At 40.2% G+C, this 17354-nt stretch overlaps 1 protein-coding gene across 1 annotated transcript in view; it reads right to left on the bottom strand.

The window, feature by feature from the left end:
* THRAP3 (thyroid hormone receptor associated protein 3) overlaps positions 1-17354 on the bottom strand; it is a 75830-nt gene that overhangs the window by 40737 nt on the left and 17739 nt on the right. The window contains 1 exon segment of the mRNA XM_032625465.1: positions 6363-6471. The gene's annotated coding sequence lies outside the window, so the exon portion shown is untranslated.

Here is a 17354-nt window from a genome sequence, read left to right as displayed (position 1 = left end):
AAAAAAAAAAAGGTTAAAAGTAAGTTAACTAGTTAGTGTATCAATACTGGTTCATTAATTGTGACAAATGTACCATTCTAATGTAAGATGTTAATAATAGAAGAAATTGGGCATAGGGATATAGGGACTGTTACAGGTTAAACTGTGTCTCCCTAACCCTAAAATGTATACACTGAAGTCCTAACACCAAGCACCTCAGAAAGTGACCTCATCTGGAGACAGGGTCTTTACAGATATGACTGGTATCCTTATAAAAGGGGAAATCTGGACACAGAGATGTGGCGAGAAGATGACATGAAGAGAAATAGAAGACAGCCATCTAATACAAGCCGAGCGAGACCTTGGAAGAGACCCTTCTCTCACAGGTCTCAGAAGGAACCAATCCTGCCAACCTCTTTTTTTATATATATAATTTTTTTTTTGGTTGCATTGGGTCTTCGTTGCTGTGCACGCGCTTCCTCTAGTTGTGGCGAGCGGGGGCTACTCTTAGTTGCAGTGCACGGGCTTCTCACTGCAGTGGCTTCTCTTGTTGCGGAGCACGGGCTCTAGGCGCACGGGCTTCAGTAGTTGTGGCACATGGGCTCAGTAGTTGTGGCTCGCAAGCTCTAGAGCACAGGCTTAGCAGTTGTGGCGCACGGACTTAGTTGCTCCGCGACATGTGGGATCTTCCCAGACCAGGGCTCGAACCCGTGTCCCCTGCATTGGCAGGCAGATTCTTAACCACTGTGCCACCAGGGAAGCCCCTGCCAACCTCTTGATTTTTGTACTTCTAGCCTTCAGATCTGTGGGGTGATATACTGCTGTTGCTTAAGTCACCCAGTTTGTCATACTTTGTTATGGCAGCCCTAGCAAACTATACAGGAATTCTGTACAATCCTTGCAATTTTCTGTAAACCTTATTCTCAAACAAAAGTTTATTAAAAAAAAAAAAAGACAGGGTAATGGTGTCCACATCTCACATTATGAGAAACCAAAGTAGATAGATAATTGGGAAATCCCTGCTCAGCGGAAAGAGAATCCATAATCCCAATACACGGTAAGCAAACAGCTAGGACTAGAATCCAGGTTTCATTTAGTGTTTTCCATAATATAATGTTATTTCAAGATGGGCATATAAAGTGGTGTAAGTGAGGGAATATGCTGAAGCAAACTATCATTCTGAAATGCCCTGTCCCAAAGGAAGAGAACCTTAGAGAGTCACTTTATAATACTGGGGTAGGTTCTGCAGTGAGTAGTGCTTTGGCACCAAAAAAAAATTGGGTTCAAATCTTGGCTCCTCCACCCATTAGCTGGACAAGATACTTACTCTTACTCTCTCAATCTTCCAAACATGACCTACACCTCATAAGACCGCCACAGGAATTAAAAAGTGTACGTAAACTGCCTGCCATTCAACATGTGACTTCACACCTTAAGCTATGTTTAGCTACAATCCTAGAGTGGTGAGAGGGAGATATTTAGGAACTTCTCTGAGAGCAAACAGATTTCACCACTGATTCTATTTTCCTGCTGTTAGTAAGCATCAGATATCTTCCTACACAGAACAATATGTGTTTTATAACTTTATTAGCTAAACTGGCATGTGTTGCACTGAAGAGGTGCAGAAAAGCAAAAAAAAGGTCAAATTCTAGGGTCCTGAACTTTGTAGAATAAAATCCTTTGCTGCTGGATGGTAGCAGGGAAAAATCAACAGCAAACTGAGGGGCCTTTCATTTAGAACTTACTCATCTAATATTCCCAATGTAGGCATTGTGGTATCTTCTCCTGAGAATTTGCTCAATGGGTGTCTATTAGGCTCAGGATCATCTATGCAATTAACCTTTCATCATCAGAGAAATAGAATGAACAGCACAGACAGCAACTTAAATAATCTTCGATTCACCAGAGGCTCCTCTCCTATATCCCTAGGGTAGGCTGACGGCAATTTTAGTTACTGTTTTAAATGTGTTACCATTGGGGAATATATCCTACCCATTTCTTAGAGGAACTCTCAGCTTTCCTGACTTAATAAAGATACTACCGGCTATGTAACTAATCACCTATGGCCTCCTTCCAGCTCTCATTATGATAAACCTTTTTAAAACTAAGTTTAACAGCCAATCATCACACAACTATTTTTTTAATTAAGTTATTATTACTAAGACCTTGGGCTGAACCAGTGGTAATATTGCAATCACCTACAGAGCTTTTAAAAAGTCCGTCTATCAAGATTATTATTCAGGAAACCAGGACAGGAATTCCGATCCACTGGTTTTACGGACATTCTTTACAGATTCCAAGGACTAGGACTGTGTTCTCTTCTTCATCCCACCATCGATACACAAAAGCCACTGCTTACACGGAGTTGTACATAAAGCTTGTTCTACATAAAGTCTGTTTTACAACTCTCTTAGGAAATAAGTTGTTTTTACAACTCTCTTAGGAAATAAGCTCATTTTATCCCCAAAATAAGCCTTTTGGGATAAAATGAGCTTCCCCAAACAAGTCTATCACACAGAGGTTTAGAAGAGGGAAAAATGTATGTTTTTAAATTTATTTCCTTATTTGTTAAACTATCACTGCTTTGAATGATGTTCACAACATGGCAGGTTTTCAATAACTTTCAATAACTAGATCATATCTATTTATCCATTCCTTCAGAAGTATGAACCCTAAGAGCTGCAGTGTCCCATACACATGTAGCTACTATGCACCTGAAATGTGGCTGGCCTGAACTGGGATGAGCTGTAGGTATAAATACAGGATTTCAGGGCTTCCCTGGTGGCGCAGTGGTTGAGAGTCACCTGCCGATGCAGGGGACGTGGGTTCGTGCCCCGGTCCGGGAAGATCCCACATGCCGCGGAGTGGCTGGGCCCATAAGCCATGGCCGCTGAGCCTGCGCTCCGCAACGGGAGAGGCCACAACAGTGAGAGGCCCGTGTACCACAAAAAAAAAAAAAAAAAAATACAGGATTTCAAGACTTAGTACAAGACTCAGAATGTAAAATACTTCGTTAAGGATTTTTAATATTAATTACATGTTGAAATAAGAATGTGTTGGATATATTAAATTACATTAAAATAAATTTCATCTGCTTCTTTTTATTATTTTCTTAATGTGGATGCTAGGAATTTGAAATTACATGTGGCTCACACTGGACTTCTCTTGGATAGTACTATCCTAAAGGACAACAATGATTATGTCTTTTCAATGCTCAAGTTCTGAACCTTATCCAATATTAGTCACTTTTAAATTCATCATTTACTTTTGCAGTTTCTAGTCTTCATCCACTAAGACTTTCCTGTTGAGATAACCACCTGATGTCTTTCCATTTGTATCTACACTTTACCAGATAAGGGGAAAAAAGAGATGTCTTAAATACGCACACAACTCTACCTAAGAAACCAAAAATAATTTCAAGATCTGCTATCATTCTGGACCTTACCAGTCACCTGAGTCTACAAAAGAAATCAAGAACCCAACCTTTTGCTTCTAAATCTAAAACGAATTCATTAAGGCACTATTCAAAGCTATCTAAATTTAGAGACCACTCAACTACCCCAAGCGCAGATAGATCCAGACACTGAACCAGAACTCAGTTCAGATACATATGATCAGTGCAACTCCCCTCTCTGGCTCATAGGGAACAGCAATATTAACTACATAGACAAATAGGTCTGATTCTTTTCTGTAACATCTTGTATTTGTTTGTTTGTTTTTAAAGGAACAAAACTGAATTCATCAGATTTATATATGAAAGCTCCAGCTTGCCATAATTTCAACATTCTAAATGATCTGACTCCTGCCTACTTTTCCAACATCATCTCAAACCACTCTCTCCCGAATCAATCACTCTACCGGAGTCACAAAGGCCTTCTTTCTGTTCCTTGAACACTTACAAGCATTTATAGTCTCAGCACCTTTATACTTGCAGTTCTCACTACATGAACAAACACCCTTCTGCAGTCTAAAGCAAGGCTGGCTCCTTTCTCATCCTTCAGATCTCAGCTTGTCACCTAACTCGAAAAGGTATTCCTTGGCATTCTATCTAATGACACCTCACTGTTATCTTGTAGTCAAATTTCTTTCCTACACTTAGGAAATCTGAAACTATCGTATTTGCCTTCCCAAACTAGAATGTAAGCTCCTCAAGAATGGGGGTCCTGGGGCTTTCCTGGTGGCGCAGTGGTTCAGAGTCCGCCTGCCGATGCAGGGTACGTGGGTTCGTGCCCCGGTCCGGGAGGATCCCATATGCCGCGGAGCGGCTGGGCCTGTGAGCCATGGCCACTGGGCCTGCGCGTCCGGAGCCTGTGCTCCACAACGGGAGAGGCCACAACAACGTACAGCAAAAAAAAAAAAAAATGGGGGTCCTGTTTGTCTTGCTCATTGCCAGTTATCCCTAGCAACAGAGAACAGGCACGGTAACAAGCACTCAAGCGTCTACTGACTGAATTAATCAAAAAAATCAAAAGCAGCTTTAAAAGACAAAGGATCTTAGAGGGGAAAATCCAGTATACTTATTTTTTAAATTATGCAACTGGCTTCCTATGTACATGTCCTTCTAGTCTTTGTTTTCTAGTTTCCAATACTTAAGTCTCTTGAAGAACTGTCATAGTTCCACATGGTGAAAAATAAGAAGTATGGAAATATCAATTATACTTTGCTTGCTGAGTCTGGAGAGAGAAGAAGCGCTTGTTATCACTAAGTATTTAAAGATGAAATAAGGCAACAATAATAAAAACACTCAGTATTAGTGAACAGTTGGGACAACTGATTAATGACTTAATACAAAATGTTAGATTCCTTCTTCTTACCATTAACAAAACCGAAAACAGGTAGGAAAAATCATCAGGATGATGATGATGTGATAACAACATCCCAGCTGCCTAGAGCACATGTTCAGAATGAAGCAGATTAGAAAATATCTCTAAGGGGACTTCCCTGGTGGTGCAGTGGTTAGGACCCTGCGCTCCCAATGCAAGGGGCCTCGGTTCAATCCCTGGTCGGGGAACTAGATCCCACATGCATGCCACAACTAAGTGTTCGCATGCCACAACTAAGGAGCTGGTGAGCCACAACTAAAAGGAGCCCTCAAGCCGCAACTAAGGAACCCGCCTGCCACAAGACCAGGTGCAACCAAATAAATAAATAAATATTTTTTTAAAAATCTCTAAGATAAAATTTATAATATAACCAAAATGCTTAAAGTATTGAGGAAGAATTTACACTTCTGGGTAGAGTTTAGAAAGAAATTACTGATAAGAACATAGAAACTAAACAAAGCAGACCAGAAAAGGATAATTATTAACAATAGAGAAAACAAAAAGTTGTACAGAAAAAAAAAAATTAACCATACCATACAACATTTGTCTGTGAACAAGCTATACATAACCTTAATATTGTTAACAGTGAATACTGCTCTAACCAAAATTCAATTACAACCAGAGTGACAATAAATGTGGACATGTGAGGTGGTCAGAGAATTCTACCACTATCCAAAGTAGAAAGTTAATAGATAATACCCAAAACTGAAAAATCTGTAAGTAGCAAAATAAGCTTATTATTTTAGAGGTAATACCGAAAGAAACAGTAAAGAGTTGGAAATGATTGCTTCTAGGGACTGAAAAGGGGGCGGGAGGGACTGTTTTTCATAAAAAGCCCTGTGGAGCTGATGGTCTGACATGACTACGTATAGGGTTTTTGTACATGTATTAATAAAAAGTAAAACAAAAAAGGTTTAAATAAATATGTAAAATGTTTTTTAAAATTTGAGAAGAAACTGTACTATGGGGGGAAATCAACTGTATGCATAAATTTATTCACGTCCATCACACAGCTACCTAACACCCGGAAAAATGAGAGAAAAGCCTAAATGTTTACCAAAAAGGAACTAGTTAGATAAATTATATGGTACATCCAATGATGAAATGCCATGAGTCATTTAAAAATGCAAACACAGAAAACTTTTCTTGTTAACAAGAACCAAGTGACAAAAAACACAACTCCAATTTTGATTATATACACACATATCAGAGTAACATACGCATGACAAGGGACTGTTCACCGAACTATTAACAGTGACTGTATATGTGTCAAGTTTATGGCTGATCTTTTTCAGTATGTCCAAGTGAATAAACATATGTTATTTAAAAACTCAAAAGTTAGTTAAAGTAAGAAAGTAACTGCTGATTCTACAACTTGGGATGGAATCAGAGAGGAGAGCGGCTACTTTATCAGCTATTTCAGTTTTTTAAACTGAAAGATAAATATTGTTTAATAAGAACCCAGAACTTCTATTAAGGAATCTTCTGGATAAACAACATAAGACTGGCTCTGTAAGCCAACGAAGTTATTGTTAGTTCCTTTTACTGCCATGCATTTACCTTATTTGAACAATGATTCAACTTGCACGAGACCCCAAACAGACACTACCTTAAAGAATACTGGCAGTGCCGCGCTGGCTTCTCCAATTTACAAAGTCAGGATACAACTCTGGAATGAGAAGAAATAAGCAGTGATAAAACAGCTACCCAAACCTTGCAGATCACATCTTGAAATACAGATGCTTGGAATCTATAAGCAGAAACTCTCCTCTAGCCCTCAACTTAACTCCAAGTGGACACAAGGATTCTCTCCCAAAGTATACTGGGCCTGAGGGTCTCTCATACTTATTTTCATCCACCCAACCTCCTATAGTAAGGTTGGAAAGTATGGAAAGCTAAAACCTTCCTCTTGTAACCTGATACTTTCACTGGCAATATTTCAGGTGCTATGGTTTGCATTATACAAGTTTAATTTGCAAACTCCATAATTCAACCTGGAGAATAACTTCAGAAGAATTAGATGCTTGAAACAAAAAACTTTCAAGTACGCTGAACTAAATTTAACAAATACATTTCAAGTTAAACTAACTCCCCACACTCATCCCTCAAAGCACAAAAAAACCCTTCAGATCCAGTTGTTTAAATATTCCCAGATCCAAATACTACTAACATGGCCATATAGCAAAGCAATGTAGTATTATCCCAAACAAACAGGAAAACAAAGTTCCAAGATCAGCAAGCTCAGTATGTAATTAACGTCCTCACTCCTAGATTAAAGTTTTTTCATTCATTCATAATACTGTAAAGTAGGAAGGCATCTAAGAATTACATAATCTGAAAATGCAGTCTTGACATTAATCTTCTCTTTTTTCACTTATTCATTGACTCAATCAAGGATACCCACCTTAGCTTTCTCTGAACCTGTGGTTTGCACATAGCTGAATCCTTGCCTATTTAGCCAGGAGAGAGGAGAATGCATTTCCTTAAGCTATAGTCTCTCAGTAGTGGGGAGCCCTCAACTCCCCTCTCAGCAAACTCCTACTCATTCTTACGAGGCTCTCCTTCCCCAGCAAGCTGTCCCTGGCTCACCCAGGCTGGGTTAAGTATTGCTTCTCTGTTACCCTTGACATGGTTCTCCTTACACGCGTATCATTATGTCTGTTAATATGTCAACTTACCTCACAAGGCTGCAAACTCTATATACACTGATATGTGTCCACTGAATAAACTGAACACACAAGCAATAAACTCTTGACCTATACCAAAGGTTATCCGGTAATTAACATTACAAAGAGGCAACAAAAACCTACTGTTAAAACTAAGACTTATCCAGATGAAATTACTATTCAGTCAGACCATTTGGCAAAGTAATGACAATGTTGGTATATATTCTCTTAGTTGATAAATAGCAAAAATACAGCACTTACAAAAACTCATTCTTTCACAATACTTTTGCATATATTCTTGCAACTCATTCTGGGAATTCATCCTAGGTTTCATCAACCGAAACTTTCCGTTTCTAACTGCAGAGGCACAGGGGCTATTGACACCGGTCAGCTTGAGGGAACCCCCGATGACTGCTACAAAACTGGGAACCGCTTACTCTACAATGCACTGATTAAAGAACTATTCCAATACATCCACCTTTAAAATTCTAGCCAGTTAACAAACACACACACACACAATCTTCCTTTTTCTACCCCATCATGTTTCTTCCCTATTAATTAACCTCTTCGACACTGGCAAGAATTTTCTCATCGCAACAAATCTTCAATTTTCCATTGTTGCAATGGGTGGAGAAGCAAATCTGAGGCTCTGGCTCTTAGTTATTCTATGACAGCAAGGAGACACCTGAAGCCCTAAGTCGCCTGCCACCAATTTTTATGCACCCCCAAACTTGTCCTGCTTGAGTCATCGGGACAGTGACAGGCGTGCTTTTCAGCCTCATTCTCCCGACCTGCCTTTCGTCAGAGTATATTAGCAAGGACACCACAGCACTACCGACAATGTTATCTTTTTCCCTTCTACACAATTTCCATTTTAACTGTCCACTTACTTCAACAAAAAATTTATTAAGTACCTACTACATTGCCAGGCACTATTTTAGGCAACAGAGATTCAGCAATTAAAAATCTCCTCAGGGACTTCCCTAGTGGCCCAGTGGTTAAGAATCTGCCTGCTAATGCAGGAGATATGGGTTTCATCCCTGGTCTGGGAAGGTCCCACATGCCTTGGAACAACTAAGCCCGCGAGCCACACCTACTGAGCGTGTGTGCCACAACTACTGAAGCCCACACGCCTAGAGCCTGTGCCCTACGAGAGAAGAGAAGCCACCTCGATGAGAAGCCAGCGCACCACAACGAAGAGTAGCCCCCGCTCACCGCAACTAGAGAAAGCTGGCGCACAGCAACAAAGACCCAACACAGGCAAAAATAAATAAATTTTAAAAATATCTCTTCATTCCTGGAGCTTACATTCTAAGGGGCAGATGGGAGCACATGAGGAATAAGAGTTACTCTTTTATGTACTGTGGCCAGAGATTAACAGAAACAGTATGCTGTACTTTATCTGAAGGCAAAAGGGACCAAATAGAGGAAAGAGCAAGTGCAAAGACCCTGCGGAGGGAACATGCCTGGTGTATCTGAGGAAGACAGAAAAACAGAGTGGCTGCAATGCCAACAGTTTCCAGGGAACAGCTGGAAGATCAGATGAGATCAGAGACATGGGTGAATGGAAAGGGCCTTGCAAGCCATCGTAAGGACTTTGGCTTTCCTACAGGTTACGTAGGCAGCCACAGCACTGTTTTGAGCAGAGGAGTAAGGACCAGAATCACGTTCTAAAAGGATCTTGGCTGCTGAGTGTAGAACAGACCTTAACAGGGCAAGAGCAGAAGAAATTGTTAGATATTGCCTACAACTATCCAGGAAAAGGACGGCAGTGGCTTAGACTAGAGTGCAGCTCAGAATGCCCCCACGTTCTATACACTATACCTTACATAACAACATAGCTCCTAAATCCAAACAGTGAGCACTAACATTCTAAGTTTTTACTTCCTACAGTTAAAGCATTTTTACTTCCTACAGTTAAAGATTTGAAATGTTTTTTCGTATCTCACCTCAAGCACCCCTGATAATCTTTTATTGAGAAATGCAGAAGATAAGGAAGCACAAAGATGACCTTGTCTGCTCCTATGAACCTGAGGTTAAAGCTAATCCTTTAAACCACCATGCAGGGACTTCCCTGGAGGTCCAGCTGTTAAGAATCCGCCTTCCAGTGCAGGGGACGCAGGTTCAATCCCTGGTCGGGGAACTAAGATCCCGAATGCCGCACTGCACAGCCAAAAAAAGAAAAAGACCACAAGGCACATGATGCTTCTACAATACTTAAGGACTAATGTGTCTACTTTCAAAATCAAGTTGAATAAAAGTGAGGGCTTCCCTGGTGGCACAGTGGTTAGGAATCCGCCTTCCAATGCAGGGTACATGGGTTCGAGCCCTGGTCTGGAAGATCCCACATGCTGCGGAGCAACAAAGCCCACACTCAACAACTGCACTGTGCTCTAGAGCCCGTGGGCCACAACTACTGAAGCCCGCATGCCTAGAGCCTGTGCTCCGCAACAGGAGAGGCCACAATAGTGAGAGGCCCACGTACCGCAAAAAAAAAAAAGTATTTCATGACGTGTGAAAATTCTATGAAATTCCAATTTCAGTATCCATGAAGTTTTACTGGAACACAGCCAGGTTCATTTGTTTATAGATAACTGCTTTCACACTACAACAGCAGAGTAGTTGCAAAAGTGACTAAAAGCAGTGGTCTTACCACTCTGCGCTGCTACAAACTGTGGTGAAGCAATTGTAACTAAAAAGCATTTCAGGGACTTCCCTGGTGGCACAGTGGTTAAGAATCCGCTTGCCAATGCGGGGGAAACGGGTTTGAGCCCTGGTCCACGAAGATCTCACATGCCGCAGAGCAACTAAGCCTGTGTGTCACAACTACTGAGCCTGCGCTCTAGAGCCCGCGAGCCACAACTACTGAGCCCGTGAGCCACAACTACGGAAGCCCGTGCTCCACAACAAGAGAAGCCACTGCAATGAGAAGCCTGCGCGCCACAACAGAGTAGCCCCTGCCTGCTGCAACTAGAGAAAGCCCACGTGCAGCCACTAAGACCCAAAACAGCCAAAAATAAATAAATAATCTTTAAAATAAATAAATAAAAATAAAAAGCATTTCAAGTACCATGTATTCTGTCATATCACACATGGAGCGTGGGTGCTTTTTTTTTAATCCAATTAGATGGCAACACATTGTGTTTACTATGAAAAGATACCATAGCTGTGCCAAGAACACAGTATGTGTCGACATTACCAAACTAAGCACTCACACAATATTCCCAACTCACAACTCACAACTGCTGGAAATTTTTTAAAAATTTAAAACAGAGTATCTTATCACAACAGAAAACCTTCATAAAAACAAAATAAAAATAAACAAAAATAAGGCTACAACCAAAGTAAGTTTCTGAGTGTTGTATCTGTTAGCATAAGGAGGAAAGTCGTTTATCTATAGTGAGTTAATTAAATTATGTTTGACTGCAAGAGCCTAAAAAATGTGTCTCAAGAAAATGAACGTGTTTAAGACTATTTGCCTTTTGATTTGAAGGGCTGAGAACAATGGGAGCAATATAAGTAGTCAATTAAAAAATAGGGCAGGTGGAGAGGAAGGGTGCTAACCTAAGTTAACTATGGAAATAAGTGAAATGAGAAGATAAAAAGCAAAAGGAACTGCATATAACCACTGTGTTCTACTTGTTAAAGTCTTCTAGTTGTAAAGCTGTTAAAGGGTACAGGTTAACAATCCTGAAACCACTACACTACATGTATACTGGAACTAATGAGTAATTGGATGGCAAATGGTGAGAGCCAAGTTTCTCACTGTTGGGAGAGGGAGATTATAGATAAAAAAGGAAGAGACTAGAATGATCAATGAGGTACTGGATTAGAGTTGGAGATATCAGTTAATTCATGTCCAGCTTAATACAGATACAAATGAAGATATGTAGAAATAAGAAATACTTAGATATTTCTATAAGTATATGGAATATCTGTTAGTATACAGATGTATTTCCTTGCTTTGTCAGCTGAGAAGATGTGGAAGGAATAACCCTCCAGTAGCAATGTGCACACCTAGCACCCAGATCTTGATTTCTAATACCATTCTCCAATAAAAGAAACCAGGGCCCCTTGGAGAAATGGCTGAATCTAGGGCTGGGGGAGGGGATTCACAGTATGAGCTTGGGAGTATCTTATAGTGCCACAAAGTGAGGAAGTGCTAAACAACAACAAAAAACACCACCACACACAATAAAGGGGGTATGTCAAAAGGACACTCCCGTCCAACTGAAAGAGCTCTCAATAGTAAAAGTCAAAAAATTAGAACAGGGCTTCCCTGGTGGCGCAGTGGTTGAGAATCCGCCTGCCGATGCAGGGGACACAGGTTCGTGCCCCGGTCCGGGAGGATCCCACATGCAGCGGAGCGGCTAGGCCCGTGAGCCATGGCCGCTGAGCCTACGCGTCCGGAGCCTGTGCTCCGCAACGGCAGAGGCCACAACAGTGAGAGGCCCGCGTACCGCAAAAAAAAAAAAAATTAGAACAAAATAAAGTACTGGATTATAACAAAAATACCCATGAGTCCATATTGATATAAATAAGTGACTGAATAAATAAATAAATGGATGAGAAAAGACCAAACTCCCAGGCAGAAGAATTACAAATAATTTATGTATATACGCCACCCTCAAGGAGGTGGACTATAACTCTCCACTCCTTAAGTGGACGTGGTATGCCTAGCGATTTTCTTCCAAAGAGTACACACTGTGGCAGGGAGGGGAGGGAGTAATTTTTTGGAGAAACCTAGCCAGATAATCACAGCTAAACAAGAAGTCACACTGATCGCATGTATTCCTTGATACGACATGGCACTTTACCTCTGTGTTCTTTCTCCCCCAAATCCATAACACTAGTATAAATCATTAGAAAAATATTAGACAAATCCCAATTGAGGGACATTCTACAATACAGCTAACCAGTACTCCTCAAAACTGTCAAGGTCCCCAAAAATAAGTGTGAGAAATTGTCACAGCCAAGAGAAGCCTAAGGAGACAACAATTTAATGTATATCCTAGATGAGATCCTGGAACAGAAAAGGACATTAGGTAAAAACTAAGGAAATCTGGGGACTTCCCCTGGTGGTCCAGTGGTTAAGACTCTGTGCTTCCACTGCAGGGAGCATGGGTTCGATCCCTGGTCAGGGAACTAAAGATCCCACATGCCTCGCTGTACAGCCAAAAAATTTTTAAAAATTAAAAATTAAAAAAAAAAAGGGCTTCCCTGGTGGCACAGTGATTGAGAGTCCGCCTGCCGATGCAGGGGACACCGGTTCATGCCCCGGTCCGGGGGATCCCGCATGCCGCAGAGCGGCTGGGCCCATGAGCCATGGCCGCTGAGCCTGCGTGTCCGGAGCCTGTGCTCCACAACAGGAGAGGCCACGACAGTGAGAGGCCTGCGTACCTCAAAAAAAAAAAAAAAAAACCCTAAGGAAATCTGAATAAAGTATGAATTTTAGTTAGTAAGAATATACCAAATAAAAGGAATCCAAATCGGAAAAGAAGTAAAGCTGTCACTGTTTGCAGATGACATGATAGTATACATAGAGAATCCTAAAGATGCTACCAGAAAACTACTAGAGCTAATCAATGAATTTGGTAAAGTAGCAGGATACAAAATGCACAGAAATCTCTGGCATTCCTATACACTAACGATGAAAAATCAGAAAGTGAAATCAAGAAAACACTCCTATTTACCACAGCAACAAAAAGAATAAAATATCTAGGAATAAACCTACCTAAGGAGACAAAAGACCTGAATGCAGAAAATTGTAAGACTCTGATGAAAGAAATTAAAGATGATACAAATAGATGGAGAGATATACCATGTTCTTGGATTGGAAGAATCAACATTGTGAAAATGACTCTACTACCCAAAGCATTCTATAGATTCAATGCAATCCCTATCTAACTACCACTGGCATTTTTCACAGAACTAGAACAAAAAATTTCACAATTTGTATGGAAACACAAAAGACCCCGAATAGCCAAAGCAATCTTGAGAACGAAAAACAGAGCTGGAGGAATCAGGCTCCCTGACTTCAGACTATACAAAAAGCTACAGTAATCAAGATAGTATGGTACTGGCACAAAAACAGAAAGATAGATCAATGGAACAGGATAGAAAGCCCAGAGATAAAAACCACGCACATATGGTCACCTTATCTTTGATAAAGGAGACAGGAATGTACAGTGGAGAAAGGACAGCCTCTTCAATAAGTGGTGCTGGGAAAACTGGACAGGTACATGTAAAAGTATGAGATTAGATCACTCCCTAACACCATACACAAAAATAAACTCAAAATGGATTAAAGACCTAACTGTAAGGCACCCACCTCCTAGAGAAATGGAAATAAAAACAAAAATAAACAAATGGGACCTAATGAAACTTCAAAGCTTTTGCACAGCAAAGGAAACCATAAACAAGACCAAAAGACAACCCTCAGAATGGGAGAAAATATTTGCAAATGAAGCAACTGACAAAGGATTAATCTCCAAAATTTACAAGCAGCTCATGCAGCTCAGTAACAAAAAAACAAACAACCCAATCCAAAACTGGGCAGAAGACCTAAACAGACATTTCTCCAAAGAAGATATACAGACTGCCAACAAACACATGAAAGAATGCTCAACATCATTAATCATTAGAGAAATGCAAATCAAAACTATAATGAGATATCATCTCACACCAGTCAGAATGGCCATCATCAAAAAATCTAGAAACAATAAATGCTGGAGAGGGTGTGGAGAAAAGGGAACACTCTTGCACTGCTGGTGGGAATGTGAATTGGTTCAGCCACTATGGAGCACAGTACGGAGGTTCCTTAAAAAACTACAAATAGAACTACCATATGACCCAGCAATCCCACTACTGGGCATATACCCTGAGAAAACCAAAATTCAAAAAGAGTCATGTACCAAAATGTTCATTGCAGCTCTATTTACAATAGCCCGGAGATGGAAACAACCTAAGAGCCCATCATCAGATGAACGGTAAAGAAGATGTGGCACATATATACAATGGAATATTACTCAGCCATAAAAAGAAACGAAATTGAGCTATCTGTAATGAGGTGGATAGACCTAGAGTCTGTCATACAGAGTGAAGTAAGTCAGAAAGAGAAAGACAAATACCGTATGCTAACACATATATATGGAATTCAAGAAAAAAAAAATGTCATGAAGAACCAAGGGGTAAGACAGGAATAAAGACACAGAGCTACTGGAGAACGGACTTGAGGATATCGGGAGGGGGAAGGGTGAGCTGTGACAAAGCGAAAGAGAGGCATGGGCATATATACACTAACAAACGTAAGGTAGATAGCTAGTGGGAAGCAGCCGCATAGCACAGGGATATCAGCTCGATGTTTTGTGACCGCCTGGAGGGGTGGGATAGGGAGAGTGGGAGGGAGGGAGACGCAAGAGGGAAGAGATATGGGAACATATGTATATGTATAACTGATTCACTTTGGTATAAAGCAGAAACTAATACACCACTGTAAAGCAATTATACCCCAATAAAGATGTTAAATATATATATATAATATATATATATAAAGAATATACCAATGTACCAATATTGGTACATTAGTTGTGACCAATGTACTATACTAAGGCAAGGCATTAACAGGTGAAATGGACATGGGGGTATATATAGGAACACCCTGTACTATTTTCTGAGACTGTCTGTAAATCAAACTGTTCAAAATAAATTTATTTTTAAAAAAAGGCAAATGATTGTGAGTGGTGTTCCATGGCTCTAGATGATTCAACAGATATTACTGAAACTGCTCAGTTGTTTAGTGACGTCAACGCTGAGTCTGAAGTGACTGAACACTATGAACAAAACAGTCTGTGTGGAACAACCACTGGCAAGAATCTTTTCACAAAGGTTGAGAGAACATTAATTCAATACAACCTGAACTTGAATCTGCTAAGATGTGCACAAATAATGGTGGTAAAAACGTGTGGACAAAAAAGGGCTTAGCTGGACAAATTTACAAAGCCTGTGAAAATGTAAAGTATTTCAAGCAAATGGTTTATTCACTGTACTGTTCATCAGCAAGTATTCTGCAAAAAAATCTATCACATGCTATTGATCCAGTATTGTCAAGAGTGACCTTCAATTGCTCTCAATCCACTGCTGTAATGGATTCATCAGTTCTATGAATTTCTGTCAGAAACAGAAGGTGAATCCTGACTTGCCTACTAAACAGCAGTTAAATGGCTTAGCAGCCATAAAATTTTATTGTGTGGTTTTTTTTTTTTTTTAAGCTCAAGGCTGAATTTGAGGGACTTCCCTGGTGGTCCAGCGGTTAAGACTCCATTTTCCCAATGCAGGGGGTCCGGGTTCAATCCCTGGTCGGGGAACTAGATCCCACATGCATGCTGCAACTAAGAGTATGCATGCCACAACTAAGAGTCCACATGCCACAACTAAAGATCCCACATGCCGCAACAAAGACCCGGCGCAGCCTAAATAAATAAATACTCTAAAAAAAACCCAAAAGACTGAATTTGCAATTTTTCTGAAGACGAATCACCCTTAAACACTATTACTGAATACTTTATGGCTTTGGAAATTAGCTTTTGCTGCACACTTAATAACGTCTCTTAATAAATCCATTTGAAAATTAACAAGACAAAACAGCACTTCTATGGGAAACATACTACAGCAAATTAAAATGAACATACATTGTTTGAATCACAAGTAATGTTGTTACTTTTTTCATTTCCTGTACTGTCGAACGTTAAAACAAGCAATGAGATCTCCAGTCCCACACAAATTTGAAGCAGACATATTTTCTTAGCTCAAACTACAGTTTTACCATATTTCCTCAATGCAAGTGCAAAGGAAATCTCCATATTTCAAAATCCATCTAAACACAACTAAGGAACTTCCATCTAATCATCAATTGGAAATGATTAATGTGCAGTGTAAGGGCAGGCTAAACAGCAAATATCGAGAAAAGAATCTAACAGAATTCTATAAAGCCTTCCAAGTGATAAATATGCTCAATTAAAATCATATGCTCATGGATTAAGATTAGTATTTGGCAGGACCTGTGTGAAAAAACGTTTTCAAAGATGACATATGGGGACTTCCGTGGTGGCACAGTGGTTAAGAATCCACCTGCCAATGCCAGGGACAAGGGTTTGAGCCCTGGTCCGGAACAGATCCCGCATGCCTCAGAGCAACTAAGCCCATCTGCCACAACTACTGAGCGCACGCACCTCAACTACTGAAGCCCGCAAGCCTAGAGCCCATGTTCTGCAACAAGAGAAGCCACCGCAATGAGAAGCCCGCGCACCGCAACGAAGAGTAGCCCCCACTTGCCACAACTAGAGGAAGCCTGCGCACAACGAAGACCCAACGCAGACAAAAATGATAAATTAATTAATATTTTTAAAAGATGACATTTGTAAAATCTCACTACAAATTTCATCATTAACAGATGAACATTTGCCATCAATTGCTATGGACCCCAATTAAAAGAAGTGTTATCCCCCGAAAAGAATCCCATTCTTCTCACTAATACACCTGTATTATAAAAACTGTATTCAATTTACATAATTTGCCTAACAAAGTCATTTAGTGCAAATGGCCAAACAAGAATAAACCCTTAATGAACAGTAATTCCCAAAACTGTAGGGTCTCAAATAGTAGAAAATGTCATTTTTAATACTTATGCCCAGCAACTTACAGTAAAGCAAATAAAATTAGTAATCCATCATCCCAAAGCAATCTGCAAAGCACTAACCAATAAATAATAAAAAAGAACACATGCTCTAAAACTAGACTGCCTAGATTTGATTGATTCCCACTCCACCAACTGACTTAGACCTGTGATAATTTCTTTATTAAATCTCACTATCTCTGTTTCTTTACC

Source organism: Phocoena sinus, chromosome 1, assembly GCF_008692025.1.
Source record: "Phocoena sinus isolate mPhoSin1 chromosome 1, mPhoSin1.pri, whole genome shotgun sequence".
In the NCBI taxonomy this organism is placed as follows: Eukaryota; Metazoa; Chordata; class Mammalia; order Artiodactyla; family Phocoenidae; genus Phocoena; species Phocoena sinus.
This window is presented reverse-complemented; position numbering and strand designations above follow the sequence as displayed.